The sequence below is a fragment of the Poromitra crassiceps genome, assembly GCF_964638095.1.
Source record: "Poromitra crassiceps genome assembly, chromosome: 14".
NCBI lineage: Eukaryota > Metazoa > Chordata > Actinopteri > Beryciformes > Melamphaidae > Poromitra > Poromitra crassiceps.
In genome coordinates this window covers 11,468,573-11,473,582 of record NC_139633.1, presented here as the reverse complement: position 1 = coordinate 11,473,582, position 5,010 = coordinate 11,468,573, and the positions used below count along the sequence as shown (strand labels likewise).

General features: G+C 45.9%; 1 pseudogene across 1 annotated transcript; it reads right to left on the bottom strand.

Annotated features, from left to right (window-relative positions):
* Window positions 1-799: 799 nt before the first annotated feature.
* On the bottom strand, window positions 800-2,164 carry LOC310789003 (chitobiosyldiphosphodolichol beta-mannosyltransferase pseudogene; annotated as a pseudogene). The gene has a single exon. The product of its transcript is annotated as a chitobiosyldiphosphodolichol beta-mannosyltransferase pseudogene (transcript).
* Between the last annotated feature and the right edge of the window lie 2,846 nt (window positions 2,165-5,010).

The window sequence follows — 5,010 nt, the reverse complement described above, 5'->3', positions numbered from 1 at the left end:
AGTAGACAAACAAACACAACCCATGAACTGAGCGTGCAAACGCCCCCGACTGATGATGTCATACCCACTGATGATGTCATGCCCCATGCAGGCAGATAATCTATCTCTGATCACTTCAATGAGATAGCTGGAGAACTCCTTTGCAGCCTCTTCTGTCCTCATGTTGACACTCACAGTTTGTGCTCCTGCAGGAGAGGATAGAGGGTTGACATTTGGATGCAACTTTGACTATTTGAGCCTTGTCTCCTCTCTTGACAGCTGGTACTGGCAGTGTGTCTGCCTCGGGTCTCCACCAAGCAGCTGGGCTTTGCCACCCCATGGGAGCTCTGATTCCATCAGGTCCCTCAGAGTTCTTTTCCACACACACTCAACATTAAAGCGGTGGACACTGAATCCCAGATGATCAAACTGCTCTCTTTGATGAGCTTAGCCAGGGAGCACTTAGCTCTGATGGCACAGACAGAGTTCTCAAAGATTGGGATGGGGATCTTGAATCTTGAATGAGATGTCCTACCCCCCCTCAAGGTTCTGAGCAGCCAAGCCTAAAAGAGATAAAGGTATTATTTATGCTGCTGTGACTGTTGCCTTGGCCTGCATACTGCTTTGGTGAGGTCAGCAGTGTCAGTCTGCTAGGGACAGATCCATACAGTATATCGCTTTGCCAATATTTGCCTTTTATTACAAAATACTCCGGTTGATGTCATCTTATCCCTCTGATATGATTGATTGTCTTTGCGAGGCCCCTGAACACGATACTGAATATCAGCATCTTCAATCCAAACCAGTAGAAGCTGAGTGTCTACTGTGCAACAGAGATCAGCGGGACGACGTTCTGGTCCCAGTTGTCATCCCAGCGCTGCCCCGCGCTGGCCCGTAGGTTCCTCCTGAACGTGCCCAGCTTCCCCTCTGCACTGGGAAAGTCTGACAAGAGCGACTTGAGCTGCTCAGCCAGTTCCTGAGAGTCTCTGAAGATCAGCCCGTTCTGTCCATGCTTCACCAGCTCATGTAAACAGTTGAAGCTGACGGCGCAGACGGGCAGGCAGCAGCCGAACATGTCCACCACCTTCATGGGCAGGTCCAGACCGCTGGAGGACTTGTGGAGACAGACACCCAGGTCTGCTGAGCCTAGTAAGACAGGATAGTCTTCTGCTTCTAGCCAGGGAGTGCCGATCATCACATGCTCAAAATGGAGGGAGTCTATCAGTGTCTTGTAGTGCTCCTTCTGAGGACCCTTCCCTGTGATCACACAGACCAAAGACGGCAAAGAAGCCCCTGCTTTGATGAAGCCTTCGTACTCTTCCAGAGCCTTCAGCAGGACGGAGAAGTCTTCATCCTCCGTCCAGCTGGTGCTGCTGAGCAGGAGCGCGGGTCGGCCTGGGGTCAAGGTCGCCGTGTCGTCAGCAAGGTCGCGACCTGAGAACACCGTCCTCTCCGCCGCGCCCTCCAGACACTCCCACCCGCTGGGCTGGAACTGAGGGAAGGTCTTGGCCAGTCTCATGAACACATCGTGCCGGCGCTTCATTGGCGTTTCTCTGAATATGGAGGGCGGTCTGTCGTACAGAGTGGTCGCCTCGATCCCCCAGTTTCTCTGCAGGTCGTCCTTCATAGCGTTGCTAACACACAGGTTGTGAGTGGCCAGAGGGCCAAACAAGTGTTCGTACCACTTTGCCAGTCGGACTACGGGGTGTCCCGCTCCGTGCGACAGGGCCATGACGGTGTAGCCGTAGTTGTGCCAGTCGATGACAAGCCTGCAGCCACGCAGCCCGCACACGAGCCAAGCCACCGCAATGCCGGGCAAGCCAGGGGGATTCTGCATGAGAACGTGAGACTGTAACTCCATCTTCAGAAGCACGTGGAGTAGCTGCAAAGACTGGAGAATCACCTTGGTCACATATGTAAGGATTCTCGGTCCCGTTCGGTTGCCTTTCACTTCTGCAATAGGAACTATCCTTATCTTCTCCTCTCTGAGTACATCCCGATGCGGTTTGGTGTCTAAAAAGCCAACAAAGATCACGTTATATCCATGTTTACTGAGAGACAGCGCATGGTACTGCATCCGAGGACTGCGACCGATGTCCCCCAGCACGAGCACGCACACCCGCCGGTCGCTTTGCCCATCTCGCTCCCGCAGTTTTAGCAGAAATTGGGACACGCACACGACCATAACAGCCAGAGAGATTCCTGACCATGTTGTGTTTGTTAAATAAAACACTATTAAAAGCACGGCAGTCAGCGCAGAAACACTCAGGAAAGTCATGCAAGTGTAGTAGTGGTCCGCCATGTTGGTTTGTGGTTCCCACTTCTGCGTGACAACAGGCACTGGGGCCGTCACACTGCATTCGTTTATGGTCGGAGGTGACAAGTGGCAAGTCACAAACACATCATCTGAGACCTACATGCGTTCGAGCTTAAAGTCGCAAAAAAACATGAATGCTAATAGCATCAGCTATTAAACACCTAACAGATAATAACATTAACATTCAATTGTATGGATTTAACCAACTACTATATTGGTATGCTGATTAGTCGGAAAGTCAAAAGTGCAAAAAATTTGTTTTAAATTCAGACGTCAAATAACAAGCTGGGAGCAACTAGGGATTGAGAAATCATACCCCTATTGTAGCTATAAACGAATGCAGCAGTACACTGGTGACATCATCAGTGATGTCATAAATCACTGATGATGTCATAGACCTTGAGTTGTGACATCATCAGTAATGTCATAACCTTGATCTAGATAAGTAACGGTCCTTTATTCTCTTCACAACAGTGAGCTTCTAATTCCAAATCCACACACAGAGGCATTTCACTTTTTGACGTGATGGAGGTCACAGAGACGGAGGTCACATGCAAGACAAAAAGAGAAAGATAGCCAAGAGAACTACCCTGGGATTCAAAACAGGCCATTCTCCTGGGCGTCAACTTCACAATTTTGTATTATTTTATTAATGTTTTTGGTCAGGCATTGATTTACATGGAGATAACAGTTACATTATTACAATTGCATGAATGTCATATGACAAATCTGTCCAGTCGTTTTTTTGTTTTTACAAAAAAGTCTGCAGTTCAGCATTCAAATCTAGCCAGACAACCAACACAGAACTCAGAACATCAAAATGAGGGGTGGGGTGGAAATCTACAAAGCGTGAACATCACGCCGGTAGTTGAACCTCAGATTTATTTTGTGATTTATTATATGAGTAGAGTTCTATTGCTTAAATAATAATAATAAAAAGTATGCACTATGCTTTTAGAATAGAAAATATATCAATCGTGTTGAGCTGTTTATAAATACTGTAACAGCTTGACAGGTTGGCCGAGTGTGTGTGTATGCGCACACGGCTCTTTTTCCTGTTTTTTTTGGTAGCTTGTGTGCGTGCGTGCGTGTCTCAGTTTGGCTCTCTCTGCATTGTTGGCCAAACAGCAGATGGCGTCTCCATGTGCTTCCTGTCCTCTTGTCTTCTATTTCCTCTCTGCATGTTCCCTTAGCAGGTTTCTGTGCCTTTTAAAGGGATATTTCGCAATCTCTCCGGTCAGTCGCCAACACTGGCAGTTCAGTGACTTGCAAAATGTCAAAAATCTCAGTAAGTAATCTTGCTGTCCTGTACTTATCAACACTGAGGCTGACAATAGAAGCCTTCATGCTGGTGATGACGACTGATTCCTTTGAGCAGCTTCTGAGAAAAATGTTCTTAAAGTGTAAATTGTCCTCTGTCTCTTATCTCCTGACAAAAGACACATTCTCTTTCATCTACCCATGGCCTTCAAGGGCTGTTTTTCTTCTTCATATATCAATATTTAAAGGCGATCGTTATCATTTTCACTTTTTCCCCCCCAGGAGGCCTACTTGAAATGATTCATTATGTGACAGTGTTTAATCAGAAATATTCAAAGACTCACACGATACCTACATGTCCCTCTCTGGATGGGAATCATTTTGTTTTAACCTCAGATGACAAAGATCTTAATTGGTTTCATCAAACCTCAATCTATCTTCCATTTTATCTCAAAGCCATTCAAATATATGGTTATGTGTTTTCTTTTCTGGTTTGTTTCATGTTGTTTTTTTCAGTCTGGTTTCCACTCCAGTTGGGCTGAAACCCATCAAATGCAATGAACAAGTTTAACAAGTTGAAAAATGCATTCTGGTAAATTCCTGCAAAAAGCGACATTTGAAATGCCTAATATTACCTGACTTCCCCCAGAAGTTTCTCAAACAGAAATTCCATAATAAACAATGGGAACTCTAAGGCCATGTTCAGACTAGGAGGCCAAATCTGATTTGGGAACTTTAATGACCTATTAATGATTCTATCCAGATTGGTTTTATGAGTCTGGACGCTCCAAGTCTGATTGTGTCACTTGTCCCAAACCACATAGGAGGTAGTTTCCAATCTGCTTTCAACTGATCTGACTTCAGTGTGGACGCGCTGGTCACCCAAATCAGATTTGAGAGTCTTTTGCAGGGGGCGGGGACTTGACGAGCAGAGAGCAGACATGCAAACACTGCCAGAAACATTGTATGTTGGCTCATTGTATCTGGACACACAGATTCGACTTGAACACTTGCCCAAATCAGATTTGTGGCAGTGCGGACACACTCCCAAATCAGATTTGGGAAACAAATCAAGATAATGATGATTAATGAGTTTAGCAGCAAATCGGATTTGCCTGTAATGTGAACATGGCCTAATATGTATACTCTACTCTTTAAAACAAATGACCGGTATCTGCAAATTACTGCTTCAGTATGTGACAGAACGCATATTTCCATGTACTGTATGGATGATCATGACAGTGTTTTCATGTTAGAGGCTACTCTCCACATGCATCCCCCAGAAGACACATCACACCCTGGTGTCGTGATTGTGAAAAATCATGACTTCATCATGACCTCTGTGGTCTGACCAAATCAAAACTCAGTTTCGCCCACGCCCTCGAGAACAAGACATTAAGGTGTTCTGTCTCGTTCTCGATTGCGTGGCGAAACTGAATTTTGGTTTTGGTTTC